At 34.0% G+C, this 19107-nt stretch overlaps 1 non-coding gene across 1 annotated transcript; it reads left to right on the top strand.

Annotated features, from left to right (window-relative positions):
- Positions 1 to 7886: 7886 nt before the first annotated feature.
- LOC133780959 (small nucleolar RNA R71) lies at positions 7887 to 7993 on the top strand. The gene has a single exon (XR_009869763.1). It is a non-coding gene; the product is annotated as a small nucleolar RNA R71 (small nucleolar RNA).
- Positions 7994 to 19107: the final 11114 nt, after the last annotated feature.

Raw genomic sequence — 19107 nt, forward strand, 5'->3', positions numbered from 1 at the left:
AACCGCTTACTCAAGTACCACTTTTATTTAACTAAGGCAATAATATAAAACTTGAGTCTCCCAAAACTATATGATAAAATATAAACAACCGCACCCCCCTGGCCTTGGTGTCATGAGAAAATGATTTACATTATGTGTATGATAATAATGAATTTTTTTTTAGTTGGATTGGACAATTGAGAAAATGTGTGAATGGCGGGCTCTAAAAGTCACAAGTTGGGGGAGACTTAATTTATAGAGGTACGTATATCTATGATGATGAAGAATGAACCTTAGTCCCAAGTGCTCTCTGCACTATTTCAGCCATATAAAATGTCCACACCTTTCATCTTCTTAAATTTCTCATCACTCTTGTGAACTTTAACCTATTGTTTTCTCCCTTATCTCTTGATATGAGTTAAGAGTGGGTTAAGTTAGCTATCATTAAGAAAAAGTTATTACACCATAATTTTTTAGTCATGCTACAATTTTTTTAGGATTCAATGTCAATTTAAGAATAATTAAAAATATATTGGGTTAGATTACAAAATGCAATCATAAATTATCATTGATGTATAATTTTGATTAATTTTTTTTATGTACAATACAATTTGATGTAGCTAAAATTACATATAATATAAAAAAATGCATTTTATTTTGAGTAATATTTATTAGTTATAATTAGTTACTAATTTTTTGAAGGGTTTATATATTTTTGGACCTTTGTTTTTTCTCATTACCTGTTTGGATCTTGTGTTTTGATAAATTATTTTTTAGACCCTATATTTTGTAAAATAGTTAAAATAGAACCCTAAACCAGATTTTGGTCAATATTTTTTCAATTAAAATCACAAATAATTTACCAAACTAATAATTCATAACAAAAATAAAATTATTCTGCTTAAAAAATGTGTTGTTATATTCAATTTTTTCTTCATCAAAATTGAGTTTATAGTTCTATTTTAATCATTTTATAAAACATAAGATCCAAAAAATAATTTGTCAAAACACATGATACAAACAAGTGATGATAAAAAATAACCAAAAAGATATAAACCCTTTTTTTAATATAAATTTAAAAAAATATTGTATTCACTATTAATATGAATATCACATGAATAATTAATATCAATATGATATGTATAGAGACAGAGAGAGTACTGACTAAAGTAGTAGTCCTAGGGAGGTCCCCATTAAAAGACCTGTAATACACGTTTAAGCGAAATTTCACGCTAAGACTCTGCTTTTTGGTTTTTGTTTTTGTTTTATCAGTACATCAAAACAAAACTAAATACACCAAAATTCAGAAAGGAGAATGGTTGCCACAGTGGGAACCTCCGGAAAAGTCAAATCCCAAAAGTAACAGAATACACTGCTTTAATTATGTGACATGATTTGAATACGACTTTTTTATATATATATTTATTTTATATGCATTTCGACAAATGCAAGTGGGATATATATTATCTATTAACATACACCGACCTATGCCTTTTGCCAGTCGCTTTATTATTATTATTAGCAGCCACAAACTTACTTACTACTTAAGTTATTTTTTTATGGTGAAAATATATTGTCTATATTTTGTTATAATTGTCTATTTTAATAGTTAAATATATTTGTGGTATGTTGGTGAAAATATCAAATTAAATGAATATTTGTAGTAAAAGTACATAATTTAAGAGATATATGTACTAAAAATACTCAAATTATAAAATATTGGTGACAAAGGTACCCGTGTTATAAGCAAATTTGATGTCACGTGGTGGACTTAGTGGCAAAATAAATAGTTGTAACAAAATATAAACGGAAGATACTTTCTTTGACAAAAAATAATTTTAGTATTTAAGTACAACAAACATAATAATTTAAGTACTTTCCTCACAAATATTATTATTATTATTATTATTATTATTGTTGTTGTTGTTGTTGTTATCTTTTTGCTCATTTATATTAAGGAAAAAGCTTTTGTATATCACTAGTAAAACTCAACTAAGTCTTATACAAAGATAAGCCAATATATAATCAAGACAAAAAGACTAAACTACCTTAGAACAAATTGTTATTAGTTGCAACTAATAACATAAAATAAAACTAACTAAGGTAAGCTAATCTTAATACTCTCTCTCAATATGAGGTGTAGAGATTTTGCTGCATTCATCTTGGACAAAAGTTCTTTGAACTGAGTGCAAAAGAGAGACTTGGTAAGAAGATCGACAAGGTTGAGTTTGAAGGACACATGTTGTAACATCCCAAAATTTTCTAATAAGGGTTAGTGTCTTGATTAGGGTGCTGAGATAGAAAAATATGAATTATACGTGAGTTAGTTGAATATTGTGAGATTATGTGAATTACATGAGTTATATTATAATATGATAGACTATGCATGTTTAAGTGTATTAAATGTGCTTATAGGTCCGTTTATGTTAAAAAATTTATTTTCATAATTTTAACCCATTGAGGGTATAATTGCGATTATATTGTATTATGTGATTGAGATCACATTATTATGTGAATATATTTGAGATATTCGGCAAGAGTCGATCCTTTTGAGCAATGTTGTGATAAAGTCACAACTTGGACTAATACTCGGCTCGGGGTGAGCCAAGAGGTATTTTTGTTAATTCAGGGAGTTACCGAGACTCATTGGAGTATGAGTCGTATTTTGGGAAAAAAAATAATGGTATTTGGTGTTTGGCAGAATGAATTGGGATTATAAGGGTTATGTCGAATTAGAGAATGTCAAATGTAATTTTTGCCCTTGGAGGCTTCAAGGGAAATACTAAGTGGCCAAGGGCATTTTGGTCTTTTTAAGACCATGTGTATTTAGTCAAGGGGTTGAGTTGATAAACTTTGGGAAATAGAAACACACTCTCTCTTCTCTCCCTTGTATGAGTGCTCATTGAAGCTTTGAAGGAAACTCTTGAAATTCAATGCTTGGAGGCAAGTCTTGTGGGAATTGAAGCCTATTTTGGGAAGATTGAGAGCTGTTAAACTTGGGAAAATTGATGGGAAACGTTTTAGGAGAGGTAAATCCATGTTTCTAAGTTTTAGTTTTGGTTTTAAAGTTTTTGAGGTTTTATTGAATTCTGAGTTTTATTGCAGTTTTGATTGAGTTTTAAAGTGGGTTATTATGCTTCTGAATTGCTGCGACCATTTCAATGGTCGAAATTGGCTAAAATCGTATTTTGGGATGATTTTGGGAAGATTGGTAATTTTTTTAATCACTGGAAATCTGGGTTCGTGAGGTTTTGTCGCAACCCACATGAACTCAGCGGTACAGGTGGTGCCTCGAACTGCCTTAGCATCGCAGCGTGTGTCCAGTTGTTTTGAGCTTAGGATTCTCTGACTAGTTGAGCGTCGCGACCCTTTTAGGGGTGCATCGCGGCTCAAATTGGGGGAGGGGGATGGCCAGATCGTATTTCAGGTTAGGAGAACCCAAACCTAAGGGCTCGGGAATGGTTCTACTACCTGGTTTAGGATAATTCAAAGTCCTGGAGGTTAGGACTTGATCTAGAAGCCTTTATTAGTTTGATTATTGATGAGTATTCCTTATTATGATTGTGACTAGGGTGAATCGCTAGGCTCAGGAGGAAATGATCGCACTCATGGTCATTATACCTAGTTTGCTCAAGACTTGAGGTAACAAAATTGCACCTACACTATGATTAGGGCTTCAGCCCCAGTTATCTAACATGATTATAACTGTGCTTAGAATTTTTTATTAGAAATACTTGACCATGTTGTGCATATATGTGTTATGTGATGTATGCTTACTTGTTATATCTAAATATATAAGCTCGGCTTATAAGTTCAGAGCGGCAAAGCGTGCGGAACAAAGATCGTGAAGGGGAGTCCAGTGTGAGGGTCCAGTCCCCACTCGCCCGACAAGAACTGAAGTTGAATGCCTAAGTACGTATTTTGCTCGGTTGGGTCGGACGACAATCACATTGAGCGTGGGGCTACTCGACAAAGTGTACGGAATGAAGGTTATGAAGACGAGTCCAGTGTGAGGGTGCTATCCCCACTAGCCCAACAAGAACATGAGTTGAATGAATTTGTACTCATCTCACTCGGTTGGGGTTGCTTGGTTAGGTCGCTCAACAGGACTATTTCTTGGGCCGTATATTTGAGAACGATTTTTATTTAAGGGTGCAGTCTTCACTCATTGGCAAGAATCTCTAGTTGAGTGCCTGAGTACACACTTCGCTCAGTTAGGCCATTTAGTAGGGTTGTTTCCCTGGGCCGTGCAATTGATTCCAGAGAATAAAAAGGATTTATCCATAAACTATAAAATATATTTCCTAGTTATATGATTGGAATAAAAGTATTGAATAATTGTGAAGAATGTGTTTACTGCTTTTGAATATTTGGATATTGGTATGCCTTGTGAGGTTTTCCTTCTTGGTCTCGGCTCCCAGATGCTCTATGGTGTAAGTAAGGACAAATAATAGTTGGACCAGCCATGAGTTGGAGGGCTTTGGGGGCGTTGTGTACATATGCGGCGTGCTCGACCACCACAACCGAGATCACTTGCTGGAACTAGGCTTGAACCCTGATTTCGCTACCTAGGCCGAACCTTTGTATCTATTTTTTTTATGTATCACCTTATAAACTCCTTTTGGGATCCCGTGTACAGAGTTAAACCTTTTTAATGAAATGGTTACTATTTGACAAAATTTTAATACCTAATCCTCGAGTTAGTCTTAGTTACACATTTTAAGTCCAAATGACTTGTTTAGCGAGTTAAGCACTATTTTAAAACACACAGTGTAACGGTCCTAGATTAGTAGGGTGTTACACATGTATGAGCTTGAGGTATCCATCTTGAACCTTTCAACAAACTAAGTGGAAATATTTTTCAAGATGCTTGGTGCGTTCATGAAATAGTGGGTTTTCGGAGATGTGAATTGCTGCAATGTTGACACAAAAAAGGAAAGCTGGTTTGTTTTGTTGAATTACGAAATCCTTCAAGAGTGAAAGAAGCCATAAAATCTCCCAAGAGGCATTTTTCAAGGCTATAAAATCTTGAAATAGTTGCTTGCTTTTTGGATTTCCAGCAAATGAGAGAATCACCTAAGAGAACACCATAGCTAGTAACGGATCTCCTTGTATCAAAAGAAGTATCACAATCAGCATCACTAAATATTTTAAGTTGTAAATTCTTAGCTGGAAAAGTAGATTCAGCTGGTAGTTATTGCTGGTTTTGTGAATGATATGTCAGCCGACATTTATTAAACGATTGGCAGCAAAGGATATGTCAGGTCTAGTAATTGTTAAATAAATCATCTTACCAAAAAGACTTCGATAAGACATAGGTTCAGATAGCACATATCCTTCATCTTTTCTTAGCCTTAAATTAGGTTCCATTGGAGTGGAAGCAACCTTACAACCTAAATAACATGTATCACTAAGAAGTTGTAAACTAAAAGGTCTTTGAAATATTGATTTGAAAGGTCAAGACCAAGGAAAAAATGAAGTGGGTTAAGGTCTTTTAGTTTAAATTTTGAGTTGAGATGTTTTTAAAGTCTTTTATGACTAGGGGATTATTGCTAGCAATGACTATATCATCAACATATATTAAAAGAGCAATGAAAATCCCATTGGTATTCTTGATGAATAAAGAATGATCAAAGGGAGATGGTTTCAATAAATCTTGAATAAGAGTGTCGCTTAATTTAGCATACCATCGTCGTGAAGCTTTTTTTAAGCCATGTATGGCTTTATTCAGCTTACACACGTGATTGGAAGGAAGCTTCCCCTTAGGTAGATATCATTTTGGGAGTTGCATATAAATCAGTTGTAGAACCAAAATGTTCGGCCCAAAAATGTTTCTTTTTGCGAATAAGTAAGATAGTACGTGAAAATATTAATTAAAACTTAATTAATTTTATACTTTAAGACTAATAAAATGATATTTATGAGCATTAATCACAACCCCCAACTAGCTTATTGCTAGTCTCTAGTAATTCAAGCGAAATAATAATTGTCAACATAATATATTTCAGGTCAAAAATTATAAAAGAACTTAAGTATTAACACAAAATGTTAGTAACAAGTCAACAAGAGTTATTTTGGTGTTTCTCGATCATGAGGGAGTTCCTCAAAGATTGGATTCCAAAACATGGTTCTTTTAGCCTGTGAGTGTTTTACAATTTAAGGGTTGATTTTAAACTCATCGGGCTCAGAACTTTCTGAAATTTGGAAGAGGTGATTAAAATGATTAGACGTGTATTTATCTTCGAGCTCTTTCGAAATAAGTGTATTTTTTCAGATATGATTGGAAACATTCATCGTTTTTAGGTGGTTGTTTGACGATGTGGAAAACATTCACTTCTAGAGTCATGTTCCCAAAAGATATTTTCATGAGACCATTCCTAAAGTTAATGAGTGCATTTTCTGTTGCAAGGAAAGGTCTACCGAGAATGATGGGAATTTTGGACTCTATACTCACTTCAGATTGAGTGTCCAAGATGAGAAAATCAACAGGGTAATAGAATTTTTCAATTTGAATTAGAACGTCTTTTACTATACCCGAGCTTTCTTAACTGATCGATCAGCCAGTTGTAGCACCATAGATATGGGCTTGAGTTCTCCTAGACCTAATTGCATGTATATTGAATATGACATGAGATTTATACTTGCTCCTAAGTCTAGAATGGCTTGACCAAATTCCTGCTTCCCAATTTGGCATGAGATAGTGGGACAACTAGGATCTTTGTACTTAGGCAGTGTCTTGCAGTCAATTACCGTGCTAGCTTGTTCTGCAAAGAATGCAGTTTTCTTGACATGGTGCTTTCTTTTAACGGTGCACAAATCCTTGATAACCTTGGCATAAGCCGGCACTTGCTTGATCACATGCAACAATGGCAAGTTGATCTTCACTTGTGTTAAAAGGTCTAGGATTTCACCATGATTTTCCAGTACCTTTCCAGTGGATTTCAACACTTGAGGAAAAGGTGCCTTTACTGGAATGCTTATTGGCACATCATCATCTAGAGTGGGCATTAACGTACTCGTTGTCTTAGTTAACGGTGAAACCGTACTTTGACCACTTTGAGTAGAGATGGCATTAACCTCTTTGAAATTTGTATCTGGAGAGGAGGAGGTTTGTGCCATGTGTTGCCATTTTTGATGGATTAGAGGTTGAGCGGGAAGTCTACCATGCTCTTGAATTGCCAAAGTAGTGTTCAGCTTCGTCATTTGGATTTTTATGTCTTTCATTTCCTCTATCATTTGTGTGAAACAAGATTTGAGCTCTTGAGTTAAGGATATTTGTGTTTGCGCAAGCGTTTGCAAAGTATTCTCAAGAGAATTACTTGACTGCATGTTATTTTGAAGGAGCAATGTATGCTTTTGGTGGTTGATGCTGCTCAGGCCTCCATTGGCTTCCAAATGCTTGGTTTGAATCCTTCCAGCTGAAATTTGGATGGTTGCGCCAACCAGGATTGTAAGTGTTTGAGAAAGGGTTATAAGGCTTCTTGTAATCCCCTAAAGCATTGCATTGTTCCTTATTTCCTCCTCTTAATTCACCAAGAGTTGGGCACTCTTGCGATTGATGTTCCGTCCCTCCACATATGAAGCATGGATCTTGTGTCTCTACCTTTGCAGCCATGTGTATTCCTCTACCTTCTTGAGATTTGAAAGCCTCGAATTTTTGTCTCAATGATTCAATTTGGCTTTTGACGTTGTCATCTTCCCTTAATTGGTAGATTCCAGTTGATCGTGGCTTTTCCATAAGACTCGGTCCATTCCATGTGTAGGACTTTTCAGCGAGATCGTCGAGGTACTCGAAAGCTTCATCGGGATCTTTTTGAAGGAATTCATCATTGCACATCATTTGTACGAATTATCTTTTTCCGGTTGTGAGACCGTCATAGAAATAGCTTATCAGACGCTAGCTTTCGTATCCATGATGTGGACATTGATTTATCAAATCTCTAAACCTCTCCCAGACCTGATGGAAAGTTTCATGGTCTTTTTGGGTGAAGGTAGAGATTTGCCTCTTAAGGCTGCTAGTCATATGGGGCGGAAAATATTTGGCAAAGAATGCTTTTGTCATTTCGTCCCATGTTCTGATAAATCTAGGCCTTAAGGAATACAACCAGCTTTTTGCTTTGTCTTTGAGAGAAAAAGGAAAAAATTTCAATCTCACAATGTTGGTGACATCAGCTCGATTGTTGAATGTAGCCACCACCTCTTCGAATTCCCGTATATGCACGTACGGACTCTCATTTTCCAACCCATGGAAGGTTGGTAAGAGGTTAATCATGCCGGGTTTGAAATCAAAATTTGGCATATTGTTGGGATACATTATGCATGAAGTTATGGCTGTACGTGTAGGATGTAAATAATCCTATAGCATTCTTGGTTGGACTTCATCTTGATGAGCCATCCCGGGTGGTTCAGGAAGTCTTGGTGAATTGGGGAATTTGAACGAATGGAAGAAAACGACGAACTAGGAGAATTTTCTAAAGCTTCTACTTATTGTCTCACGAATCTCCCTAGTGTGTCTCTATTTCGTGGCATAAATATATATATATATATATTTAAGTATTATAAGCGCAAGTGTGCAATAGTGTAATAAGTATACACCAAAAATGTTCTCAGGCCAATTGGGAAGGTTGCCAAGGTACCACTTTAGGCCCAAGAGCTTTTCTAGAACTCCCCGAGGTTCTTAGAAAAGATTGGAGGGTAACGCTAACACAAACCTTATTTAAGAACCAATTTTTCTAAGACAGAAGAAGTTTTGTTTTTACTAATTTCCAAAATTACACAAATGTTCTCAATACTTTTTTTTTTAATTTTATGATTTAAAATTGTATGCTTTTCTTTTTCGGAAAAAAAACTAAATCTAGAAAATAAATTCTAAACCTAAAAGTAAAATAAAATAAAACAATAACAAAAAACAAATAATAATAATAAATAAATAAAATAAATGAATAAATAAAAAAATTACTAAGGAAAAATAAAATAAAAGTGAAATAAACAGAAAATTATACTACTTTTTTTTTAATAGAGAAAAAAAATTAATTTACTATGCAAACATTTAATTGTAGAATCACCTCCCCGGCAACAGCGCCAAAAATTGATATCGCCCAATAAATCCTAAGCGGTCGCAGTAGTAATTGAGCTATGTCATATCCATAGAGAGGTAAAATACAAGTAAAAAGAAAGATTAGTAAATTAGAAATAATAAACTTTGAAAAAGAATATATTTTTTAAAACATTAAATAAACAAAATCGAGGAATTAGAATCAGAAAGAAACTATGGAAGGCATAAGTTTATTCATGCAAACATATATATATATATATATTAATAAAATTGATTCATTCTACTCAACTATAATTCTACACCATTAATTATAGTTGGAAAATATATATAATAAAGCTTACCTTAAAATATGTTCTTTAATTAAATTATACTAACTTCCAATTTTAAAAACCTATCATATTATATACCTTAAAGCGACAAAATATCAATGGCAGAATGCAGTAAAAAACATATAATATAACAAATATCATAAATTAAATTAAGAGCCTAAATTACATAAAAAGAGCATGACTAGACTTATGTAAAAGACACTAATAAATTTAGAATAAAAATTAGAAGAAAATAAAATTAATTTTAACAAAGATATAGAAATGAAGAACAAAATAAAGAATCAATATATTAAAAATATAATGTGAAACATGAACTTCACTCTAGCCTTTCCACAAGAGAATTTAGCCTAAAATAGGTATTGTTTTCACTCAAAGAAATGTAAAAGAAAATAAAGAAAAATAGGAAAAATAACATTTTTCTCTCTAATTATACTCTCCACCTTAATTCCATAATCTGATCATTTTCTTCTACATTTGGCTCTCTATTTATAGTGAAAATATGACCCAAAATTTGTTAAAATCGTGTACAAAAGAGTGGGAAAAATGGCTGCAAAATTGGTGCAAAGTGGGACAAGTGGGAGACAAGTTGCAACAGTAAATGGACACGTTGGCCACATGTCACGCACTGATTGGCTCTAGAAAAATGGGGCTGGTGGAGTGGGGGACAAGGAGGCCACGTGACGACCTTTGGTTGGCTGGCAGGAAGCATGGCAGGATGTGGTAGGCAGTGTCAGGCATGTCAGGCGGAGTGGCAGGCGGCTGGTGTCAGGCGTGGCTCGGCTGCTGGTGGCTTGGATCGACTTGGCTTGCTTGGCTGGGCGAATGGCAGGCTACCGTGTGGCAGCATGGGGAGCAGCTGTTGGCTTGGGCCTAGGCTGTTTGGGCTTGGTTTTGGGCCTAGTTTACCTTCAAAAATGTCACTTTTTCATAATTTCTTCAATTATAATTCTTTCTTTCTTCTTTATTTTTCTGTGTCAAAATACATTTTATTTCTTGAAAATTGAACACAAATTAAATTAAAATAAATATTTTCCAATATAAAATATATTACAATAAATCCATGAAAATATTAATTAAAACTTAATTAATTTTACACTTTAAGACTAATAAAATGATATTTTTGAGCACTAATCAATACGTTTCTAGGGACAGCGGACAGAAGCCACTAAGTAAAATAGTAGAACATGCGCAGAGGCGAGACATGCGCAGAGGCCATGAAGTCAGAGGCAGGTCCTCTGATTGGCCTTTTTGTAAAGGATCTATAAGGATGCACTTTTAGGCGGGAAATTCTATTATGCAACAGCCAATCAGGGAGTCTTCCTTACCTTTATTTATTTGGGTTTTTTCCTATAAATAGAGGGAGGGAGATTCTTAAACATCAAAGTGTCTCTCTTGCAGGTGACCCAGGCGGTTCAATGGTCATCAGAGATCCTAATTTGATAAAAAAAGATCAAAGAACCAACGAGTTTGGAGAAAGTACTTCCAGAAATAGAAAGATCAAAATTGTTGCATCAACAATTGGCACTGTCTTTCAGAAACGAATAGAATCAAGAATCGATTCTCAGTTTCACCCGAATTCTTTTTAGAGGACGATCTTTTCCTGAAGAGCGAAATCTTCTGAAATGGAGAGTCGACTGAGCAAGAAGCCATGCCACATAAAATTAGCAACACGACAACAACAACCTCCATGGCCTCAACCAATGTTGACATCACTAAAAAGGGCGACAAGATGTATTGATTGATGGAATCAAGTCAGAAGTAGTTCGACAAAGCCATTAAAACATTAAGAGAAGCACAGATTAATATGGAAGTAGAAATTACCGAATTGAAGAAAGAAATCGCAGAACTTCAAAAAATTCAAGACAAAAGTGGACCCAATATTAAACGAAATGAGGCCCCATCGTCATTATCGAGTCGAATGATGACAAAGTTCCTTGTGATAGGCCTGGATTTTCAGTTTCAAAGCCACCATCATCAGCTTGCTATCTGCCCAGGGCAACTGATCATCGCGCATAACCGCAAGAAATGTGTCAAAACTTAGAAGCGGAGCCATCCCGAGTGCACCCCAATGCAGCTAAGCATGGATGCACACAAACCATTAATGGAGCTGAGTCTGGAATAACAAATACTAATCCAACTCCAATTGGCCGAGTACTTGAGTCCTGGAAAGAAGAAATGAAGCGTGAGGTGATGAGAAAAATTTTAGAGGGGAGACCCTAGCGTGTGTCAAATTTTTTGGAGTTGGCTTCAAGAGGACCGACGAATCTCCGTTCACCGAATGGATCTAGAATGAACCCAAACACAAAGACTTCGTGATTCCGTCTTTACCAGCCTTTAATGGCAAAGGATACCCTCTTAGTCACCTTTTTCAATTCCAACAGAAGATGGCCTTGGAAGCCAATAATGAAGCAATACACTGCAAAGTATTATTTACTACATTCTCCGGGCCAGCACTTTAATGGTTCTATCAACTCAAACCAAGGTTGATTAATGGCTTCAAAGACTTTCGCATAGCTTTTTTTGCAGCAGTACAATGCGTACCGTGAGGCTCCAACAACTATGGCGGTTCTTTATCAGATTGAACAAGGAGAAAATGAGCACCCACGACCGTACCTGCAATGATTCTTTGATTTGGTCCAAAAAATCCATGATGTAGATCCCACTAAAGCTGCAAATTTTTTCGTCAAAAGTCTGCAAGTATGGACCCTTTTGTAGGAAAACCTCACTTTGACTCCACCTTATGATATGGCAAAGATACAACTCAGTGGAGAAGGCGTCTTTTGGGTGTTGGAATGCCACAAGCGTGCGCAAAAGAAATCAGGCCTCATTTCAAAAGCCCCACCAGGAAATCCCGCACCTCCAATCAGAAGAGACAAAAGGAATGATGGAGAGAAAGCTTCACAAAGGGGAAATAAAAGATCAAGGGGCAGCAATGATACCTTCTGATTCTCCTCCTATGAGTTTACAGCACCACAAGAAGTTATATACGAGGAAAACAAATGTAATGTCCCAGATTTTTCAAGACTTGATAATGCGGAAATATAAACGTTTTCATGTAACAAAATGTCTCAAAAACCCGTATAAAAATACTTTTTAAAAGTCGTATGGCCATACTTAACATTTAATACAAACATAGTTTATGAAGAGTAAAGTGAGCCTAGTTTATGAAAATAACACAACATTTACAAAAAACAAAACGACTTCCCAAAAGGTCGGTCCACATGTACATTCACAAGGTAGACTCTAGCGCTCACTGCACTGCCTTGCCCTTGTTCTTACCTACAACAGGAAACAACTAGGTAAGCGAAAACACTTAGTAGGTTCAACTTTAAAACAAAAGCATGCAGAGAAGACAAGTTGTCACTGACCAAGTTACTGTCCACTGATAACAATAGCTCCCAAAATTAGGGTTCCGGATCAATCCGGACCCCAAGCAATCAATTTCAAGAACGCAAAAGCGTCCTGGAAAACTTATGGTTATGCCTGATAACCAATGAAAAACTATTTCATATAAGAAGATAAATCCCCGCACTCAGGAAATCCCAGAGCAAGAAGATATAATATATCACAATATAATTCGAGACCAACGCTCGACAATTTCAAACAATTCGGGTGTATCACGCCCTCACAACAATTTTGCTAATCAGTAGGGGAGAACAAAGTCTCAACACTAAGATCTAGCCAATAAATATCCCAATCAATGGTAACTATTGAGTTACCTAGGGCATCGCTACTTATCCAAGAGTAAATCCCTCACAAGGGTAACCATCAAGTTACCTAGGGCATTCCTACTATTCAAGAGTGTAATCAAAGTTACACGGGTTTACAGAGACTTCTATATTAATTAGTGGTGCTGGTGATCAGTTTCCCCTAGGGTGTTCAACCTCACTCAAACTTGGCAACCCCTAGTATCTCTAGGCACTCTCACTGAATGGTCAATATTCACGACTACTATCCGGGAATAACTTATCAGAGAAATGGCTCGGGTTCTAACCGTTCAATGATTAAGTAAGCATGAGGGCCCCTAGGTCCCATTCATTTTGGCACCCCTAGGTTTAAACCAGCAATTCTCACCTCTTGGCCACTCTTCGCGGTAGTGAACCAGACATAATAAAATTAAGCAGTGTTACGGGGATCGACCGTCTAGAATATGACGGATATCTACCGGTCATATTTTCTGAATCAGCACCCACTAAACTATTGTCTCTATGCAAACTTTCTACGATAGTGTATATATGTGCATGTGTCCCTATAGTAACAGATAATACAATAGTCGTTTCTTGTTGTGCCACACAATATAATTTGACTTACTTGGAGTCCTTAGCTCTCAACAGGATTTCATCCTCCAATGTATAGTCCAGTTATGCTTAGCCAATACTGTAATTATCCATACAATATACTCGGATTAATTATGACACTTCATAATTCATTATTATTATTTTGGGCAGTTTGGTCATTTTAAAAATCACTTGTAAGGATTAAAGATCCTTATTTGGTTTTAAACCCATTTAAGAAACTCGTACTAAAATATTTGAGACTAAACCCTAAATCTCGGGGAGACCTATCCTATGGTCTCGATACTTAGGCTCGAGTATCGCAATAGTATTTTTGCAAAATCCGCTAAAAATCTTTTTCTTTAAAAGTTCCGCTATTAACCTGTACTTTCAACAGACGGTTAAATATATAAAAGATTTTAGGCTGTATTATATCTAGAAAATACTAATTAAATTCCTTATTTATTTTTCAAGAAAATAATCTCTTAATTTTCCTTTTATTTTTCTTAAGGTTTTAATCTCTAAAATCCGTTTAAGAAAATAGCCTGATTTTAACTTAATTAGAAAAACCATTAATAATTTCTTTTCTTGACTAGTTAATTTTGTGAAGTCAATTAATCAAGTTTACTTACTAGAAAAATAATTTACTTAATTACTTTCTCAAAATAGAGGGTTTTTAAACAATCTTTTAATTGATCAACTTATTAATAATTTAAATCTTTTATTTTTAAAATGAATAAAAATTCTTTAAATAAAATAATTCTCACTTAAACTCAAAGTGGTATTTTAGGTCAAAATATTTTTAAGGCTTACCAAGTTTTTATCTTTCAATAAGCACAAATGTTCTCTTTTATCTTAAGTTCCAAAATCTCATTTTTACACTAAGTGTAAAAACTCTATTTTTCACATTTTTTGACTACATAATTTGTTAGGTTATAACTTCAAATTTACTCACCCAATTGCTACCAAAAGTTATCAATTCCATATTTGGTATGCCATTTAGGTCTTTGTGAAATATTGGGTAAAAAGGAGCATTTTTTTATTGGTGAAAATATTTTCCAAACATTAAGGTAAAAATGACATTATTTTCAAGTCCTTATTTTTTCCAAACTTTGGCACTTAATAACTCTCAAACCGTTCATTATATTGTTACCGAAATTTACAATGGAATACCAGATTATGCCAAGAATATGGCCACCAAATTTTAGAAAAAACTAGATTCATTTGACATATACAGTGGCTGTCCAAACTTGGTCCCAAATTTAAGAATACGAAAAAAAAAACAGTTTGTTACCTAAACTTTGAAATAGCATAACCCACTCATTTCTAAACGTTTTTAGTGTTTAAAAAAGCTCAAATTTATGTACTCCCTATAAAAAACATCACAGTACAATTTTTTTTAAAAAAAATCAGTATATAGTGGATGCTTGACCCCTTGGAAGTCACAACTCAAAACTTGTATTTTTGTTTTAGGGTTTTCAACAAAACCCTTGGGGATTTTGGTCCCTATTTTCAAAAATCAACAAACAAGCATCATAAAAATTATAAAGCAACTACCATAGCCTTATTACATCACCAATAAGAAACTTTAAGCATTAAATATACAAAATAATGCTTAAACATAAAAACCATACAATAACAACCATAAAAAGTAAACTTTTTACCTCTTGTTGTTCTTGTTTTAGGTTTTGATGTTTCTACTAGCTTTGAATCCTGCAAAACTCTTTCAAAACCTTAACCAACTCCCCCAACAACATATATAGTTAGCTATTGAAAGATCTGTGGTTAAAAACTTTACAAAAGTCAAGTTTTTAAAGCTTTACCTTAGGGAAACTCTTCTTAGACAAAAACTTAAGCTTCCAAGCTTTCTTAGTGTTCTTGATGGTTAAAAATGGAGAAAAAACTTGAGAGAGAACTTTTTTTTTTTTGAACAAATGAGAGTGAGAGAAGAGTATAGGGTCAGTTGGGGAGGGTTTGGAAGAGCATATCAATTTAAAAATATCTAAACACTTGAGTGTTTTACCTTTATCACTTGGTGTCATTAATCCTAATTTAATTGGGATTAAAACTAAAAAATATTTGGTCCACACAATTAAATATCTTCACATGGCCAGCCAGTATTCCTTTTATTTATGTTATTATTTTTATTTATTTATTTTTATTATGGTTAATAGATATTTCCTAAGAAGAAAAATTCAAAATGACTTTCTATAACTTTTTTCACTCATATAAAGTTTTAAAAATAAAACATAACATATAATAATTAAATTAAATGTCTCTTGCATTTAATTTAATTAATCACACAATACAATTTAACCTAAGGTTCATTTATAAAATAAAATTCCCCAATTCGGTAAAATTAAGCATTTAACACAAAATGTCGTAAAATTTCCATTTCCTCTTTTGTTATTATTTTTTACCAAACTTTAATTTTTATGAATGTAGTTTATGGCCAAAATATATTTGACATAGTTTTTAATTTTATTTTCTGAGATTTTTACCCGATTAGGGTTTTTGTGTCGGCCAAGACCGAAAGTCTTTTCTTGACTTTTAATCACAAAATTCATAATTTGGCTAGCAATAACTCATGGAAATAAATTCCAAACAAATATACTATAATTTAAAATAATATTCTTAACTCAGGGAAAAATCTCGACCCGAGTCGTTTAAAGGTACCCGAAACGCAGGGCGTTACAACAAAGAACGACCAAGATGAAGATTTTATGATTGATTAGATACAAATGATAAGTGTTAAAATACAAGCAAGATATAAACACTTTGTAAAATTCACATAATGAAGATGTGAAATTTGTGCTTCAGTTGTAGGCACTTATAAAATGCAAATTTGAATCCAAAGTGATACATAAAAGTATCTAAGGGTTCCCAAAAATTTTGGTGGCATTTAGAGAATTTTTGGGACCTTTGGAAGTATCCAAAGTCAGATAGGGTGGAGATACGTCGCCAACCAAGAGGTGAGACATCGCCTGAAACCTAGGATTTCAAGAAACCCTAACAGGTGATGCGTTTCCTGCATGCAGGCGACGCATCGCCTACTGTATTAAGTGAAATATCATAAAATTCTCATAATGATGTTCTTTTCAAGTCTACTCCCATTGGTTAGACCTAATGACGGTGCCTGCTCTATATAATTGTCAAAATAGTGTTTTAGAAGACTTTATCACTCTCTCCAATCTCTCTCTCTAGTTCCAAGAATCTCTAGTTTTCTCCAAGAACCCTCCAAGAAAGTGCTTGACTTCGAGAGTTTAAGGCTTTTTCAATCGCAATCCTCATTTCCTCAAGACAAGGCATCAAGCATCCATGGTGGCTGGGAAATAAAGTATTAGGACAACATTTTGCAACATGTAGAAGCATTGGTTTTTGTTTGGTTTCTCAAAGGATTTGCTCAAATTGGTGGTCTTGCCTAGGGTTTTGAAGCTTCATCAAAGTTGAAGAACACCACTGTTTTACTTGGGTTTGCATGTTCTTTCTCAATTCTTTTAGTCTCTGTCAATCCAAATTTTGTGTAGATTCTATTTCTTGAGGTGGTGTTATCTCACTCTCCCCCAACATTTTAATACTCTATAATTTGAGATAGCATATCATGGAAGAATATAGCTCTCTTTTGACATTGAAATTCATTACTCAAGACTTTGTTAGAATGGATAGATTTGATAGGACTAACTTTGTTAGTTGGCAAGACAAGATTAGATTCTTGCTCACTACTTTGAAAGTTTTCTATGTCTTGGATAAAGACCTATAGGCCTTAGAAGAGCCCAAGGAAGATGATACACAAGAAATTGTCAAAGAAAGTAAAAAGCGAGAATAAGATGAGTTGATTTGAAGGGGTCACATCCTCAATGCCCTCTCGGATAGGCTCTATGATCTCTACACTAACACCAAGAATGCCAAGGAGATTTGGGAGGCCTTGGAAAAGAAGTACAAGAACAGGAAGGTACTAAGAAATTCCTCATTACTAAATATATAAAATTTAAAATTTATGATGATAAACCCCTTCTTTCTCAAATTCATGAGCTACAAATTATTGTGAATAAATTGTCTACTCTTAAAATTGTATTGCTGAAACAATTTCTTGTTGGTGTCATTATAGACATGTTACTTCCTTCTTAGAGAGGCCATAGAAAGAAGATTCTCCATAGAAATGAAGAGATTTCTTTGGAGGAAATTATCAAACACTTGAGAATTGAGGAGGAATCTCGCTCTAGAGATATGAATGAAGAGAAGTCCAATGGAGAGACTTCTAAGGCCAATGTGGTGGCTAACCCTCCTAACAAGGGCAAGGGTCAAAAACCCTTGGGGCCCAAGAAGAATTGATGGACCCAAAACGGGTATGTTTAAAAATTTATAAATCGCAAGCGCACGAATTGTTCATATAGAATAGTGATCGTGTAAGCAAGGATGTCGAACCCAAAGGAGTTGTCTAAAATCGAAAAGAGAAAACTATTTTAAATCAAAAGTAGTAAATTCTAACCTAGCTCCAAAGATTGATGAGTTTTAATATTATGAACATAAAATAAAAGATTGAAAAATAAAGATATTTAAGAGAATAAAAATAAAGCAATAATGAGTTGAAAATAAGTGTTAAAAGAAAAGATTATTAAGATACTAGAATCCACAAAATGTAAGTTTAATAATATTTATTAGTATATTGATTCCCAAGTTTTAGTGATAGTTAAAATAATTCAAACTATCATTTTCCAAATAGATTTATAATTTTAAGCACAAATTTCTTCTAAAAAGATAGGATTTTTCTTCACTTTTCAAAATTATAATTTCAAAGCATTTAGTGTAAATCAATCTAATGAAATAACAAATAAATCAATGAACATTATTTATAAGTCAAAACATAATATTTTTGTTCTAAGCATGGATGTGTACAATTTAATGACACATCTTACACAAAGAATATTATGTTTTTGCAAAATGAAGAACAAAGTGCATATTATCTAACAATCTAAAATATGAGATATTAAAGATGAAAAACATATATGAAGAAGAAAAATCCATAAACTTGTTGCATTACAAGGGAAATCAACATACAACATAAACATTACCTAGTTACAAGTTGCTTCATCATGATCTTAATAATCTTATGAAAAAGATTAGAAGCACATAACTAGAGTAGAAATTACAAACATAAATAAGAAAATTTGAAGGATGAACCCCCAAATTTTTCCTCTAAAAATACATAGAAATAACCAAAAAGAAGAAGAAGATGAAGAGAATAGAGAGGTTTTGAAATGTGTAGAGTTTTTGGTATGGTAACCTCCTCTCCTCAAAATTGGACACCCTAAATCCCTTATTTGTAGCAAAAAATGAGGTATTAAAATAATCAATTTAAATTAATTAAATTGATTAAATTAATTTAATTTATTATAATATGGAAAATAGGGGTAAATTATAGGGTGTAATAATGATGTTTTGGGGTAAAATGTGTAGAAAAGTTTGGGTA

The sequence above is a fragment of the Humulus lupulus genome, chromosome 5 (genome assembly GCF_963169125.1).
Source record: "Humulus lupulus chromosome 5, drHumLupu1.1, whole genome shotgun sequence".
Taxonomy (NCBI): Eukaryota; Viridiplantae; Streptophyta; class Magnoliopsida; order Rosales; family Cannabaceae; genus Humulus; species Humulus lupulus.